Raw genomic sequence first — 18,144 nt, forward strand, 5'->3', positions numbered from 1 at the left:
GGAAGTTAAATTGACTCACTAATGTATTACAAAAAGAGTTTACATTTTTACACTATGCTTCTTTTTTAGCTTTTGTGTCCTGCTCTCTGGTTTATTAAAAGGAGTCTTTGCTTTTCAATTTTAATTATCTACTCTTTACCTTTTCTTCATTTCTTAGTATGACAGGATATTATCCCTCTTTATGGGGAATGTTTTTTGACAAATAGGACCACTACTTTAAAGCTGCATTTAATTCTTCTTACTTCCTCACCCTGAAGCAGTTTGCCATTGAGCACCTACTCTTTTGAAGGACGTTCATACATAAATCAAATTTCAAGAATCAAAACCAGACCATTAACTGTTACCATAAAACCTGAACTTCACTATGCAATGAAGCTACAGATATTGAAATCTAAAAATCTGAAGTCAGCATTAATGGATTTCTGTGTCACTTCCATTACACCTTTCTTATTCGACCTCAGTAAAATGTCTCTTGGTTTAACACAAAGGACAAAGCAGAAGAGGCACACAGTGTTTTTAGCAGAGATTCCTTTGTTGAAGCTGTTCTTACCGCTAGCAGATGCAGCTTCTTATAGCTTCATCTTGACTGATGTTTTCTCAGATAAAAATCTTCTCCAGTCTGTTACCTGTCCACAAAAGTTAAGAAATTTCATTGTTTTCAATTATGTGTTGCGAAAAGTGGCTAACGGTGATCTGACAGCATCAAGATAATGGAAGAGTGTTTAGAAGTCAATAAGTGTTGTTAACGATTTGTATGTCTGATAGCTGAAATTCCAATTTTAGCTTCCTAACAGAGTCAGGAGATGGCAAAGAACTCAGTAAGGCAGCAGATAAAGTAAAAAAACATCCTACTGCTCAGTCAATAACACCCTGAAATTACAAAAGCAGAAAGACATGTTGTTTTCTGAACAGTCCAGGTGTTAATCATACAAGAAAATTGCTTAAAGCATAGCTTGCTCTTAACTTCTCCATGATTTTTCTTTTTTAAATAAAAGCTTCCTTTTCTCCCAGCAGTGTTTACATTTAGCTAAGGCAGCCAGTTCTTACAACATCTTGCATTTTCAAATGTCATTCAAGCTGTTTATCAATCTGTCCTCAAATGTCACATCAGAAAGAACTAGTCAAGTTTTCTACTTCTTATGTGAGGCTACAGTAGTCACCTACACAAGCAAGATGGAGGATTTTTTCTCATATCTAAAGCAACTTTGTCTAAAATTAGAGTTGAAACTAACAACATTATAGGAATAATTTCTTTCTGTGAAGTTTAAATCCTTTTTATGAAAAGAGATGGACCATCCCAGCCACAGATGTGGTTGGTTCACAGAGATGAATCATGAACGCTTCACTCCTGCAGGGCACTTGTACTGAGAAGCACAGGACCTAAGGGGTAGAGGAAAGATAGAGCCCAGAAACAAGCTCTGTCTTCAGTTTTCATCAGCCCTCCAGCTAGGCCAGCACAATAGCTGTTTTTGAAACAGGCATTAAATAGCTTATTTTCTAGGCGCGGAGGCGGGAGGGGAAAGTGGTGTTGGTTTGAGGTTTTTTGTCATTGCTGATTGTTTCTGTAAACAAGTCTTAGAAAACAATCAGAACTTTCTAAAAAAGAAATACTGGAGAAACCAAAACTCTTCTGAATTCTCCTATTTTAAATGTGTTTTTCATCTATTTACGTTACTGTCCACATAAACCCTAGAACACCATCAGGATTTCTTTCTTTATCAAAGTATTAGTAGCTCTAAAGTGCTAACTTTAAAAAAATGTTCACTGAACTTGGATATAACTGACCTATTCATCCATATAGCACCTTCCATTGAAGCAGTGTGAACTGCTTTACAAAAGGTTCTGCAAACAGCATGTACAAATTAATTTCTCCCTAGACAGAAGGGCATTATAGTCTTGTATTTTTTTTAAATCTATTACACGTTATTTGTCTTTATTATATGTATCATGCTAAGATAATAACTATAACTTCACTAGATTCCAAGACACAGTATGCAGCTTTCTCAAAATTCATCCTGTACTTTATACTTTCTTAGAACGTTCTTTTTGGTGCTAGCATTTACTTCTTTCCTGCAGGTGAAGAAAAAGAAACACGCACACATACCTTACTACAGGCATGTTAAGGTCAGGTTCATTTCAGTGGGCAAAAGCCTACTTTTCTTCCTTAAATCACTTATTTAGTGTTCCAAAATAGCAAAGATGTATAACTAAAATAAAAATCCAAACACACTTAGGCCACTGGATTTAGGTTTACTGAGAAGTAGCACTTCAATTTCCATAAAGACACAAAACATTTGAAAATTAGTATTTCATAGATGAAGAGGAACTAAGAAAGTTGTTATAGCTTGTCCCTTTAACATGGGGGGGAAAGGGTAAGCTACTGTGCAGGTGCTGGCTACCATTACACTTTCAAATCACTTCCCCTTCCCTGAGGGCTGCTTTCTGAAGGCAGAAAAGAGAGAAAATAGAACATTTCCATGAAGACCCACCTTCTTAAAAACTGTCTTATAACATCAGGAGAGAGAACAAATGTGATCACTTAAAAATATCTTTATTAAAGGTTTCACATGCATTCTTTTGCCCCCTTCAGCTATCAAAGCACAAGTGCCATCACTATTTTGAAGCTTGTCACTAACCTGCTATGGCAAATAAACAGAAAAAACCTCTGCCATGAATCTTTGGACAAATTACAATTCCATCTTACCCACTGTACCTGTTTTGTCACCAATTCTGTATGTGTGAATAGCTTTCTCTTTGCTGTAGCAGTGAATGTTATATCTAAAAACTCAACCTCTTAATACCAGCACTACCTAAACTCTTAGAAGTGACACTAAATGAAAATATTAGACATCATTTTAATTAAGGATGAAGAATTTTTTGTCCCCCAAGAAGTTGTTAAAATGCTTACAATTATCCAATATGACAAAGAATTATAAGCATCCATGCTTTTTAAAAAGTGTGAGCAAAGCAATAAAGACCTGCAGACAAATCTGAAAACATGGAATGGAAGTCTCTCACCTTATTCAAAGATCATGTTTTTAAGAGCCAGAAGCCAGTCTCTTCAGTAATAATCTCAAAAAACTGTATTAATATACTCTGAATTTAAAAAAAAAAAAAAAAAGGTCATGTATAATTAAAATATAACAAATAAAGAACACATTAATTTTTTCCCTAGATGTTTGTCCTCTAAGAGAATATTTACATCTGCACACAGTTCTGTTTTCTCTCTCACATCCCTCTCCACACACACACAGAGACGTATATATTGAGAGCACATGACAAAGTGAGAGAAACATATGCTCTTTTTACCACTCTCTGTAAACAAAAACAAGAAGTAACACCTAGACTCAATAAATAAGTCATAACAGAATCCTATCTGATTTCTACAGGTCATTCCAAGGGGTTTTAAAGACACCTCCTGCACACAGTCCTTAAAAAGCCTGTGTCCCTCTACTTTTAAAGAAAGGGGCAGCAGGGTGCAGGATAATGGAAAGTAAAAGTCAATACAGTCTTCCCTCATACGACTAATCAGAACCTACTGTAACTTGCCTAAGTATTCAAGCAATTAATCAAACCATAATAGCAACAGCCAAGTTCTGTTTTTCCTCAAGTTTTACATTCCCCTAATACAGGGGATAGCACTTTTCCTCAAGCTTATTTGGCCAAACTCTACTGGAATACTACATGTAAAATAGTGTAATGTGAAATAAATTACTCTCAATCCCACTAACTGACCATGTGTTTATATATTATATATTATCAGAAATAAGTCAGGATCTACTTATACTCCCAGCTGAAGTCAGCTGGAATTATGCCACTGACTTCCATTCACATAGGGCCATGTTAAACATTTCTGGCCAAGACTTTGTTTTAATACCTGTGAAACACATTGCACATTTTGATGCCATATGAGGAACAACAGTAATAACAGTAAGTCAGCCTCGCATAGAGCTATAATATATTTAAAATAAATATGTTAAGACCAGCTTGAATAACAGAGGGTGCTGAATACTATTTAGTGCCTTTGACCACCTACAGTATCATACCCAGGATACAATGCTAATTTTAGATTTCTGCATGAATGTCACAATAGGATATGCTATTTTTGCTAAGTTCTGACATGTCTTTCCAATGACACATCTCCACTTCTAAAGTGGTACTGTAAGGCTATTAAAGCTTCCCGTTACAACTTGGCTTAAAACGGCATACTACTACAAAGTTCTTTCGCAAAACTCTTATTCATATTCTGATTGACTTTACACAACAGAACCTATTAATAAAACCAAAATAAATACCTGGACACAGTATAATTAGAAGAGATCAGCTGTGGTGTATATTAGCCTTCAGTCCTCCTCTAAAGTCTTTCTCATCAAAACCCAAAATAACAGTATTTTACATATATGATTGCAACTTTCAGTTCAATGCACAGAAAAATCATTCAGAAATAGCCTTCATTTTCTAGACAGACTACTCCAGGCATCTAGACTATACTGACCACACCTGCCTCTGTCTTACTAAGTGGCAAAATAGAATACAAAATGTAACATACAAACATAGTAATAAACATATTATTATATTCTACATAATAACATGGATGTTGAGGACCATGATCATCAAGTTAACTTAGACCTGTAAGTCACTGAGTACAATGGACAATCGAGTTTTACATAAGAGTTTAAACTACAGATCTGCTGTTTAGTTTTCCCAAGGAGATATTTTCAACCAAAGTAGAGAGTCAGCAAGTTTGGAATGAGCTTTAGCAATTGACCTTTCTGCTCACATGCACGTCTTCCCTTACCTGCCACATTTCAACAGGTAGAATGAGGCTGCTCTGAGAGCTGTCTTCCATCACGACAGATTTTAATACATTTTTAATCATAAAGATTTAAATGTGAGCATGGTATTTGGCATGCATCCTGAAGCAAACAATAAGATATATCTTCTGCCAAAATCTCCAGTGAAGACAATCCCAATACTTGGGGGGAAATGTCAGCCAGAAACAGTTACATGAAGCATAAAACCCCCCTGAGAAGGAAAAAAATCTTTATTTATTAGAGACAAATTTTTCATTCTAATACTTCTGATCTGTTTTTGTGGATTTTCTCAGGTATGCTTAATTAAACCCAGTCATCAACACCAACTTTGTTCAAAAGAGCAATTAATGAATATGGCACAGAAACAGCTTAGCCCTGGAGGAGTCTCTGACATTTGTTCATAGTGAAGGCTGCTCATTAATTGCTCCCTTTGTTCTAAGGTTCTTAATGATATTTTTGACACAACACAAGTCATTGTGACTTACTCCTCACAGCTAGCGACATCTGCACTACGTTAAGTTAATAAAACTACCTTTGAAAGATTTTCAAGGGGATATTTAAAGACACAGGGGAAAAAAGGTCTGGATGTGTGGAATAAAAAAGCTATATCAAAATTCTTACTAATATCTCCAAGTACACTTGATATTACAGATAATTTAAGCAAACATTTTGTGTTCCATATTTGCCATAATTAATGGAACTCAGGTAGAAGGCCACCATGCTATTCCAACCTATTTGAACTGTGCTCCCACAAAACCAGGACACCAGACTGAGTCATAAGACTTCATAGGTTTTCTGCTGATCATAAGTTCTCAGACAACTGAGAGGATTGGCTTTTTGATTGCTTCAGTAAAAAACATGGTGGTTTTGATTTGTTTGTTTGGGCTATTTTGTCAGGGTTTTGGGTTTTGGTTTTTGTTTTGGTTTGGGTTTTTTTGTTTGTTTGTTTGTTTGTTTTAAAAAAAGAAAAGGAAAATAAGGTGGAGAATAAAGAGTCTGGCTCTGGGTTATGAAGGAACCACACTGAACCAAAGATCTCTCTAAGAGAGTTAAATCAGGGCTGTTGTAATTTCAAACTTACTTCTGGAACTCAAAAGAGATAAGCAAAGGCATCCATAAATTAAAGCCTGCACTCAGTGTGCACTTTATAAGTTTGAAAAATTAACTTGTTTATCTCCATAACATGTCCATAGTATCATATCATCCATAGTAGAGTTCTACTGCAAAGCACACCATAATTCACAGAAGAAACATAAAGCAAATAACAAACAAGCTGCATGGAGAGTTCATACCTGGAGAACAGCTGAAGGCCCTGTAGATCCACAAACCTTCAGCACACAAACGAAAGAGTGTCCACCCTCAGAGCTGGTGACATTACTCCAATTATCCTGACCCAGTTTTCCAACTTGAGATTCAGTTTCTGTAATTCGTGTTATATAGCAACCCCTTCTGCCTGCCAATTATTTACATTAACATAACCATCAAGTTTCATGCAGTTGTATGTGTGAGAAACTCTATGTTAAGCATTTCATTAGCTAATTGTATACCTCTAAGTACTAAAGCGCCACAGCAGCAAAAGATAATGTTAGCTGGAACCTTGTTTCTAGATGTGGTCCAAAAGGAGTCAGATCCCATAAAGAGCCAAGGCAAGCTGAAGAGGGTAATGCTGTGAGCCCAAGTGGGGTGTCAGGTGTGTAGTGGCAGAGAGAAGCAAGAAAGTTTTCACAATTTTGCAGTTGATCATATCCAGTCTCCTAGCTCCCACAACATTGTTCTCCTATGACACACGAGATCTGCTTTCCTCTGAAGCTTTCCATTCCCACTCATCCAAAACATCCTCTCCCACCTCTTATATCTACCAGCTGTTTCTCCCTTCTTGCCTGCTACCTCCCTCATTATGTTCATTCCTTGAATGAGGCATCAAAAAATAAATAAATAAAATAAAACCACCATCCCACACAATAACAGCTGCTCTTCTCTATACTGAGCTTCAGGACACAAAACACCAGGACAAAAAACAGCCAGCCATGTGGATGCCAGCAGGCTCCTGCCAGCCCAGGCACCCCTGCTTGCCCAGAGTCCAGCAACTGCAGTATACACAGTCCAGGCTATGGGAATGCTGGAAAGGTGACCTATATGTCTTAGATGTGACAGAGGCAACATGACACTCAGCACACCTCCTCATGGCTAATTCAAGGCTGAGCTTGTGCAAGACTTGCTCACAGAAATAAATTTACCTGTTGGGATACCATCTTGGTTGACTTAGTAGAGAAGGAAAGCAGAAAAGAGTAATTCCACCTAGATAAAAAACTCCTAACAGGCTCTCATCCTTGATGGATTAGTTGGAGACGGATCAGCAAACTACACCAGCACTACCATTCAGACCTTTTTATTTATATGCATGAAAGAATAACTTGAGAATCTAGAGAATCATTCGTTTATTGCCTTTATACATATATTATCTTTTAGCAGAATGTAGGAGTATCCTGGCCTGCCTTATACCTTAGGTATCGTCCCACACATGACAGATCTAGCAGAATTAAGTCAAGTTATTAAACTATGAAGCCAGGGATATTCTGGTTGTTTAGCTTTTTTTGGCCTTAAAATCTACACAGAGAAAAAAGCAATCCAATGGAGCATAAGAGCTCATTTCTTTAGCATTGCTATACCAAAAGGCAGATAACAAATCCTGTAGAACACTTATTTCCAAATTTTTTTGGACCATGAAGCAGTGTTATGTCAGCCTTCAATATTCCAGCCTCTTCATTACTATTAAACAAACTAAGCTTTAATTGAGAACCCTACAAAAAGCAACACACTACCACATGTGTACCTGTTGATCTCACTTTTGGAACTACAGTTGCAGCCTGAGGGAATACATGAGGAAATAACCTAAAGAATTTCAAAACTAAAACATAACAACTCTACTGAAATCTTACACAATACAAGGATTTAATCACAGCCTGCAGCAAGAGTGCACAGCAATATATACCATAGGCAAACTATAGAGAAACACTTGCACTCAGAAATTGTCCATCAGCTCTCAGAAAAGTATATTAAAACCTCAAACTTCTGTGCACTTTCTTATTATTGTAGTCAAATTATCTTGTCCATGTTACTAGTCCATCTAAATTAATACAACCTCATAATTTAGCAATTCTGCTGATTCAGTTTTATCTTCTGAATCCAGTCAAATCACATCATGACCTTTGCCTTAAAAACATCTCACTATAGTCATCTTTCAGTTTTTTCACTCTCAAGCAAAGTTGCTCCATTCTTCCCTGCAGTCCAGCTTGACAGAATAATGTTAAGAAGTTTATGAATTTTAGATACTACACATAATCAATATTTGATGCCAACATTTCTTTGCTCTTCAAAGAGATGAGCTCTTCAGAGCTCAAAATAAAACTATCGACTACCAGAATAGTGTCCTGATCTCTATTTCAATTCACTTTGTCTTCTGGCATGGTCTTGTGCACTAACCACTGGACTGACGCTGATTAAGTTCTTCCCTGCAGAAAGGCTTCTCTGTCTCTCCACTATCATTTCGTTTGTCTGGGATGCTACAGCAGCATTTTGACTAAACAGAAGTAGCACATGATCTAGCCAGTCCTATTGTTTGACAAACTGGAACAGACTGCAAAAATGCGTGTGTGAATCTATGTGCTTGTATGTATAGAGAGATATGTGCATACACACACACACACCCAAATAAATAAGCAAACCAACAAATAAATAAATAAATAGATGTGGGAACTGGAAGAGCTTAATTTTCACCATGTATACAGTAAACCAGGAAAAATTTATAAATACTATTTGCAAACATTTCTTTAAAAAAATTACATGTGTCACAGATGCATTTTATAATTAATATAAAGCTTTTAAATTATACATAGGTTTTACTGTCAGGAGGGAGCATTACTGTGATCCAGTCATGCAACCAGAACAATTTTGGTCACTAAGCACCACTCAACAATTCCTACACATTAGTTATTGTTTAAATGAGTTTTTCAACACCTAGATTTAATTCTAATACATTTTTCACACATTACTAAAGTCTCTATCAATGCTCTAGTTTAACTATACAAATGCCTTGTACTTGATTTTCTTTGATGTTTCAGAACCTCAAGCAAACCAAACACATCATCTGCAGGATACAGGCAATTTCTAGTCAATAGAAGCTCTAGAGGAAGGCATTTTACTAGCGTCTCCAGCTTACTTCATGTCACCCTGCATAAGACACAATAAATCTCATCATTTCAATGGTTCTGCACAGAATGACTCACATTCTTCATTTCATGTGCTGAGCTATAGTAGAACTCACTGAGAGTGATCATACCCCATAGACAAGTATGGACTTCTCTGTGTGAACTGAGACACCATCTGTAGTGGCCTTAGGGCAGGGATGCTGGATTTCCACTCATTTTTGAACAGCCAAGTCCACCACCATGAAAAAAGATACTGGAAAACTGATGAACAGCTTTTTTTGGTGATGAGCTCCTGGGACCAAGGGATAAGGAGTACAGTTGTCACCCTAAACGCTGTTAAAATTGTGATAATATCTTGGGAACTACTGTTGCAAAAAGAAGCTAAATGAAACAACATTTCAGAAGAACATACCAATAGCTTATATACCAGTTGCCATCACTAAGGCTGAAAAGATTATCAACTAGGCCTGCTCATCACTTCCTCCCTGGTTAGCTGCCTACAAGAGCAATCTCAAACTCTTTTCAGTCACAGCATGACATGTAAACCTGAACAATATAATACTAAGTCTTGTTAACTCAAATCCTTATGACTTGGTCATAAAAGTAAGGCTCCTATAAGCACTCCAGTTCACATAAGCCTAATGCTTGTAGGCCTAGTTGTACAATGATGGAAGTCAACCCAGATGCTATCATAAAGTCAAAAGTTTTTTGTTGTGTTTTTTTTTTTTCTCCTCTTAATATTTGGAGAGGCAGGGTCAGATTAAAAGTACCTAAAAGAAAACATGAATGATAGTCAGGAACAGCCAGACAGCTGGGTTTTTTTGAAGATCACTCATCCCAGTTATCAACTATCTATAGATATTAATACACTCGCAGAAGTACTGTTCTTCATATGAAGATTAATTTGTAGAAAATATTTGTCTATGTGGAAGTAAGAACATTCAACATTTATTATGCATAATTTCTTATAAAGCTTATAAAGTTTTAGGCATCAAAGCAAGAAGGAAATAAGGGACTCAAGTGTGCCAGAAAGCAATGCTTCCCACAATGCAGAAAGTGGCAAGGGGAGACAAGCAGCTGACTCAGCACAACGCAAACCAAGTCTGCTGGTTGAAAACAAAAATCTCTAGATTCTCAGGTTTTATTTGTAATCAAGTTCTTTAGATGTGATCAGTGGCTACAGATGAATCTTTGAAGGTGTCAGCAGAGATGGAAACAAGAGTGGTGTCAACTGTACTGCTCAAATCAAATGCCATTTTCAAGATTTCCAGTGTTGGCATTGTTAGCAGTTTGGGGCTTATAAAAACATTGAAGTTGATGATATCATCAGGAAAAAAAAAAAATCCCTTTTTAAAGACTTTTTAACAGAGAATGCTACATCTACAAAAATACTAAACACGCCAATTACAAGTCAGGTCTGATTTCTACAAAACAATCACAGTAGAACAAAAAGGTAAGTTAAGCATATGAGTTGTTCCTTGTACACAAATGGAAGTCCCTATTTTAGAAGGGATAGAATTCTTATATTTGCTCTTATTAAAGTATTTGCAATATGCCTCTGCAACACACTAGAACTTTTTTTTCTTTATCGTTCTTGAAAAAAAAAATTTTAACACAGCATCTCTACAGCTGATGTTGAAGGACAAGCTTTGTCAACAGTCATCCTATAAAAAGATTAACGTGTTTTGCTGAAAGGTAGATAGCCCATTGCAGGCAATGCATCTATATGGGTACTTAAAAGAAAATAACCCGTTTGTTCAAGTTATTTTAAGAGCACTTTATGACTTCAGGTTTGAGAGACAAATATAAAGAGTCAAGTCAAATATCAGAATGAGGTGTTTACCTCTAGTTCAAGACTATTTTTCTTTAAACCCTGATACTGATCTTGTTGGCCTTAAGATTAAATAAATTTGAAAAATAATTTTCCCAGCCAATTATAGATAACAAAACCAGATTTTTCTAATAAAATCTAGTTGCAAACTCATTTATGGAAAGGATACTGAAGGAAGCAAACAAGTCCCTCCACCTAGACCATTAATTTAATTTAGAACAATGGACAACAACTGCCAAAATAACAGTGATTCCTATGCAGAGCCCAGATCTCTCTTTTTGCTGTTGTTGCTAGCTCCCGTTTTTCAGTTACCAGCAGTTAAAGGATGATGCCCAGGCTGCACTGGTTTGAGTTCAATAACGAAGACCTATCTAATGCTTCAGGTAAGGAGTCTAATACTATGCACTTGGGAAAGCAGAAGTATTAAATTTGAGAATCTTGCAATATTCTTGGGCAATTCAGTTGAGTCTGTGCACTCTGGCCAAGTTTTACCACAGAACTACATTTCTTGAACAAGTCTCCAGGGCCTGCGGTAGCAACATTTTAGGACTCCTACCCACATCCATCAAGGGAAGCTTTTCGCCCCACAAACACCAACTTCTTCACCTTTCCCAGGTCTCTAGATCTGCATGCATGAACTCACGCTTTTGTCAAATCAATGTAGCTGTTCAGAACAGTTATATCATTTTGTGCTATCAATTTCAACAGCATGTACCAGAATCCATTATCATTTTTCTATAGAGTAAGGTCTGACAGACAAGATCTGGAAGACTGAGCTCCAGTTTTTAATAGGTTATTATCCTGAATTTTCCCACTTCCTGACACACTCAAGGGCAACACAATAAGATGTTTCCTCTCAGGTTTCTCAGTGGATGAGTTTAGGCTGCTGGTGAAGACAGGCATACGTCTGCACCTCAGTCCATTTGCAAGCCCCAAAAGGGAGCCCATGGCTTCTTACAAAACTAACATAATAAACTATATGAACACACTTCAGACCACTGGGGCAAAAATCCAGCAGAGCGCTTCTAGCAGTCCTAAATTTCATTGTTGAGGGACTAATCAGAATTTCTATCAGCACACACAATCCTCTTTTCCCCTCCTTCCTCACCTAATAATACTCATTGCATACCTGCAGTTACATGGTGGGACCAGTGCCTAAGGGCCTTGCTGACACCAGTGACCAAGGGTACTTCAAAGAGAAAAAGTGTTTTCAAGAGGATCTTCCCTAATACTGTTTATGGTGTGGCTCCATGTGAAGAGTTACATTAGTGCAACTAAAAGGACCCCGTAGACAACTGAGTGACATAAAGCCATAGGAATTGCCAAGGAGGACAAAAAGCCACAACACTCCCCAGCTGGCACAGCATTCTGCACCTATATCTGCCTGTCTTCAGGCAACACAGCACCCAGTGGTTTTCAGGTCACAAAGAGAAACTTTTATTAAAGGACAGGAGTTAAAAGGTAGGTTCTGGATGACCGTTTTTGAAGTATTTTATCAAGTGAGAGTCAGAATGTGGCTTTACAGTGTCAGAAACAGGTGCAAGAGAAAACAATACCACCAATATCACCTTCAGCTATTTCAGTATTGCAGCTAGTTCATAATGCTAATGGTTCAGACTCTTGGCTTACTCTAGGCTGATATGGCTTGAAAGGCACTATCAGGAAACAGTCATTTCTATTCCCTTCCAAAGCTGAAACACCATCTTTTGCCTAAACTAAGAGCCCTATGTTGCAGTACTGGGTAATATATCACCACATGCTAGTAGCATTTTAGAGTATTTACTCTCTCTTAGACATTCTTATCAAGTAATTCAATATCATTGTTTAGGTTTAAAGAGGAGCAAGGAAAAGCATGCACTGGAGCAAGAGAAGCTAGATAAAAATTACAATACACATGCGCTGGTTTTCACAATAAAATATAATAAAACAACCATATAACCCTAGCGCAAGTTTGGAATAAGAAAGGAAAGAGAAGAGGCTATCAACAACTGAACCACAATTAAGGAACATACCAGCCCACTAACCATGGACACTCCCTTTTCACAGTCTCCAACTTTGACTCTGACTTAGTAAAGAAATCCTAAAATTTTGCTATACTTTGAAAGACACAAGGCAATACACACAACCCTTCCTCCTGTAACTAGCAATTTTCCTCAAGTACTCAGAAATTTCAGTTCTATCGGACAAGGTCAACAGAAAGGGCTTCATCCCATGTATCTTCTCCCATACCAAAGCCATTTCAGTGGTGCTCCCAGGGTACACTTCATAACTAGGGGGGATTGCCAGTGCAAACGTTAGTGGGCTTCCACTGAAACCAGGTCACTGAGATGATCCAGATTATGAAAAACACACACACACAAAAGGCAGCAGGAATTTCTGGAGGGACTTTATGCTGGAGAAAACACAGCACGGAACAATGGCCTGAGCATTTTTAAAACCACAACACAAATATTCATTCACATACCTTTGTCCGTAGAGTTCACCAGCTATAAATATAAACAAAGTGGCTGTGGGTCAGAAGGACAAGGCACAAAATTATTAAAGTACTCTCTCTCTAGCTACAGAAGCCTTAGAGTTAACTTCACATGAAGCATTCTTAAGGCCTCAGTGCAGACTTCATACCAATCCCACCTTTCTGCTACTATCACTGATGAATATCAGCTCCTCTGTGAAGTTGCTCAACTTTCCAGTATACACTGGGATACAAGCATGGATTTCTTCCTAAAAGGTCCCCAAATAGAGATTCGCTTTATTAATATATTCATACAAAAATAATGAGTATGGAGATAAAGAGCTGATTTACACAGCAGACAATTGGATTGTATCAGGATACCTCAGGTGAGACACAAAACTGAGACTAGATGCATGAATAAATCCACTAAATGGCAAGATATTTACAAGCTTTATACTTTGGAAGATACATTCTAGCAAAAAATCAAGAACAAGACACTAATTAGACTGCAGTTTTGGGGTCACTGACTTGGTTTGCATTTGCTACCTTCCTGCGAAATGTTATGTAAATGTGCTATACTTACAGTCAACATGGCAAATTTCTTAAACAAATAGTTGGACACGTTTATGAAGCAAGCTAAAAGAAAATCCCCAACCTTCTTTAGAAACAATTTACTCTTTCAACAACAACAGATTTAACAGCAAACTGTACCTCAATTGCACAGTTCCAGCTGTGACATTCCCCAGGTTTCTGTTAAGAATCATAGATAGCAGACTGCCACCTGCCTTTCACAGATCACAGCTGCAATGCCGCAGCCTGGAAATTAAAAGTAGCCTACCGAGAATAGTTGACAAACATATCTCCAAAGGGTCAGTTAGAAGAATGTTAGTGTTTGACAAAAACAACTCCTCCTTTTGAATGAGTTGCAGCTTTTCGAAAAACATTTGGAGAGATCAAATGTATAGTCTGTAACTTAAAACTGTTTCCGATGAGGAATGTATACACATGCTGAAGAGGCTAAAAGGATGATAATGAAAAGAAATTGACTGATTAACAGTAATTTGGAGAACTCAGCACTGACAAGAACTCCCATTAAACATTTCCATAAAGTGATGTTACAGAAAATGAGAAGTTCCTTGGTGCTGTTTCCTATAATTAAGACAGCAGCAATAACAATTTGTCTCAGGAGCTGTAGTAACTTTAGAGCATATATTACCAAACATCAAGATCATAGCAAAATTTTATAAACCAGATGTTAAATCTAAAGCTAAATTGTATATCACTGATATTCAGAAGTTGGTCATAGCAACATATTAACTAATTACTAGATACTGCTTTATGTTAACGGTATTGGATTACACACCCCCTCCCTCCCGCTATCAACCAATAGTGCTGGTAGTACACACCTACTATCAACTGATAGTACTATCAACTATCCACTTACGTGTCCTACAGCATAGAAATAACCCACAGCCAACACTCTGAGTGATACAGCCCTTGCAGACCAGAGTGCAGAAAGCGGCCTGTTCCTGCCCATCCCTCGAGCTCAGCTTCTCCCTTGGCTTAATTCCTTCACACAACCTCTAACACATGAACTGAAGTTCACAGGAGGCTCATGTTGTATTTCTGCAGCTTGTGGCTTGTAACATACAGCTTACTCACTGAAAAGTAATGAACTTCATTCAGTGAAAATCCTGTATTTGTATAAGACTACATCAACAGAAGTTAGAATCCATGTGGTTTTGCCAAGTAGCTGGGGGGGGGGGGGGGGGAAGAAAAAACCCACCTCACACAAAAAACACTCCAACACCACACTTTTTCTTCTGAAAACAGCAAAAAATACAGTTACCACCCCTTGCATCTCTGCCCAACAGGAAATGACTACAAAAAACCTGATATAACCAAAGTTTATGGTTCATTACAAAGTGTATGAGTACTCATACCACCTGTAAGTATTTTAAGAAAACAGCATTAGTTAAACATTAAAGAAATAAGACACTACAGATATTAATGCCTTCAGCTTTCTCAATCAAAACAAAACAGTTACAACATGCTAAGGAACAAGTAGTACAACTTAAAAACAAGTGTTTACATTACTTAGTTCAAAACAACCTCTCAAACAGGAAAGTAAACTGCCACCCTCCAGAGCAAAATCTCAGATCTCAGCAGGACTCCTCACAGCTGTTCAGCATTAAAATGAGAAAATGAGATGAATCCATTAGTAAATGTAATAAAGTTAGATTATCAGTACCTGCTGGAAAAGAAGGTGGGAACACAGCACAAAATACAGAAGTCTATCAAACTCTTCACTAGACCAAGTACAGTACCTGAGACCATACCTCAGCCTTTTGAGACAGCAATACACTTTTGTTTGACATCATATATATCATATATATGACATCACCAAGTTTAACAATTCTTAGTAAGCCTAACTTTGCCAGACTGAGTCAGTGTTACTCACATAACAACCAGAAGACACTGAAACTGCTACAACTAAGATCTGAATGCAATTTCAATTATTTTTTAAAAAATCTATTTTATAGCACTCTATCTGGGCTAGCAGCATACTTGCCTTTCACACAAAAATTCAAACTAAGAGCAGTTAGCTTTCAGAAAATACAGTCTTCAAATAAACTACCTTAGGTCTGACGGAGCACGCTATTACAATAACTTTAACAACAGGTTTCAGTTTCAGGATGTTTTTCTCAGCTGTAATCTTGCAAATTCTAACCATCTTCCCAAGGGTGCGTGTGCATGCATGCACCGACCTCTCCTGCCAATAGTCAGGTTTGCTGAAGGAATGGATAGTACCGAAAGCTCCCCCCCCATCCCTGCTGCCCCCCAGGAATAATCCTGGGCAGATAATCGTTCTGTAAATCTAACATGCATACTTAGCATCTAGAATGATACAACAAACCCTAATAGCTGTCAATTATCTGGTAAGCAATTCTCACAAAACGATGGATTAATACAACAGACCAAGGTGTTTCCTTCTGCGTCGTTGCAGAACAGTAACTCAAAGTCAGCTCTTCAGAAAATGACAAAATACGGTTACACTAGCGACCGAAGCCAGTCCAGCTAAGTAACAGCGCCAAGAAACACACACTGGGACTTCGTACTACAAGAACATCCCACCGAATCTTCCACGTTCCTCAGACAACTGCCGGTGCCCTCCACGCCGCTTCTCGTTTGCTCGCACCAGAAGAAGCTGCGGAGCAAACTTCACTTGCCCAAGTGTAACAAAACCCCACAAAAAAACGTTTCAGAGCCACCGGCTGCCCTCCCCGCAGCCGGGGCTCAGAGACCACAACACACCTTGTGCTCCTAGGCGAGAAAACCCTCCCGCGGGTGCGGGGGCTCCCACTGCACGGAGCGCCAGAGGGAACAGTTTGGGTTTCAGCCCCGTTGGAGATACGGCTGCCTGCCTGGATGAATTTTCTTTTCCCGAACAAACAGCGCTGTCTTCGGGCAGAACGACCGCCCGTTTGAAAGGCTCGGTGGACTTTCGGGGGTGGAGCCGGGCAATGCCCGAGCCGGGCTCCTGCCGCCGGCCACACTCCCCGTCACCGGTCCCCAGCGGCAGCGCCGCTCCGCCTCGCTCCCAGCTCCCCCTGCCGGCACCCTGCCGCTGCGGCGGCCGGGACCCCGGCCGGCCTCCTTGCCACCCCGGACACCCCGGCAGAGCCGGGAGCTCAGCCCCGCGGAGCCCCCGGGAGGCGGCCCTGGGGACGGAGGAAGCGGCCAGGGACGCGCCATCCCCGTGCCACTCCAGGAGCCCCGCCGCCCTCAGCCCGATCACCGCGAGGGGGGGGAGAGGGGCCGGGAGGGGGTTACCTGGAAGCGCTGTAGGGCTGCACGGCGCAGGCGGGCGCCGCTGCCGCGCTGATGCCCCGCTCCCCGGCGCGGTGCTGCCGCCTCACGCCGCCATGACCGCAGCCTCGCCTCGCACAGCACCGCTGAGCCGCCTGCGCTCCGATCGCTTCCACCAAGTTTGCGGCGAGGCAGCCGCACGCCTCGCTCCCCGCGCCCGCCCGCCCGCCGGACCCAGCGCCCCGCCGCGGGGGCGGAGCAGCGGCAGCCGGGCGGCTGCGGCGGCCGCCCGTCAGTCCCCGGCGATGCGCGGGTCGCCGCGCAACCCGCAGCCGACTCTGCCCCGGGCTAGGGTGATCTCGCATTCCCCCTTCCCCCGCGCTCCCCCCTCCGGGACAGCCGAGAAGTTGCAACTGGTTGAGATGTTTGTGCTTGGCTTTTTGTTTGTTTTAATTTTATTGCTGTTATCGGTTTTTCCCTTTACTTACCGCAGCCCAAAAAGCATGACCGGAGGCTTCTCCTCGCGATCGTTTCTGAGCCAGCGCCACTACAACTAATCACAACAAATGCTGGAGAGCTGCGACAGCGAGAAGGGAGGAGGGGTTGAGGCAGCGGGCGAGGGGTAGCTCGGCGGATGCCGGGGTCCGCAGGGGCTCCCGCGGGACGGGAGGGCGCGGCGCTCCTGCACAGTGCCCGGGGCTCCGCGTCTCCCCACCGAGTGGGTCAGGGGAGGCGGCGCCGAAGCCGGGGTGCAGCAGGTAGAGGAGGCGAAGGAGAGCCGGGCGTCAGAGGCTGCCCCGGAGCGGGAGGGACACGGGAGCGCCCGCTTGTACCGAGGCTGCGCGCCGCAGGCTCCCTGCTCCCGCCGCCGGCTCCTTGCTCCCCCACACACGCCGCCCGCTGGAAGCCGGCAAGCCAAAGCCAACGTCCCGCCCCTGGACCTCCGCGGGACGGCACGCAGCCGCGCAGGCAACGGGAGCCGCACATTGTCCCGGCCCCCGCGCTGCTCTCTGCTGCGCGCCTCAGCGC

General features: G+C 40.6%; 1 protein-coding gene across 10 annotated transcripts in view; it reads right to left on the reverse strand.

The window, feature by feature from the left end:
• Nucleotides 1-17,745, reverse strand: part of SEMA5A (semaphorin 5A) — a 339,730-nt gene extending 321,985 nt beyond the window's left edge. For 2 of the 10 annotated variants that reach the window (XM_065830102.2, XM_065830094.2), the window contains exons 1-2: nt 16,621-16,856; nt 551-626 (exon numbers count right to left, since the gene is read on the reverse strand). The gene's annotated coding sequence lies outside the window, so the exon portion shown is untranslated. Of the gene's footprint in view, nt 1-550; nt 627-3,018; nt 3,097-16,620; nt 16,858-17,139; nt 17,353-17,603 lie in introns of those variants that run through there. The other 8 variants (XM_065830096.2, XM_071804450.1, XM_071804451.1 and 5 more) reach the window with 8 other exon arrangements.
• Between the last annotated feature and the right edge of the window lie 399 nt (nt 17,746-18,144).

Source organism: Patagioenas fasciata, chromosome 2, assembly GCF_037038585.1.
Source record: "Patagioenas fasciata isolate bPatFas1 chromosome 2, bPatFas1.hap1, whole genome shotgun sequence".
In the NCBI taxonomy this organism is placed as follows: Eukaryota; Metazoa; Chordata; class Aves; order Columbiformes; family Columbidae; genus Patagioenas; species Patagioenas fasciata.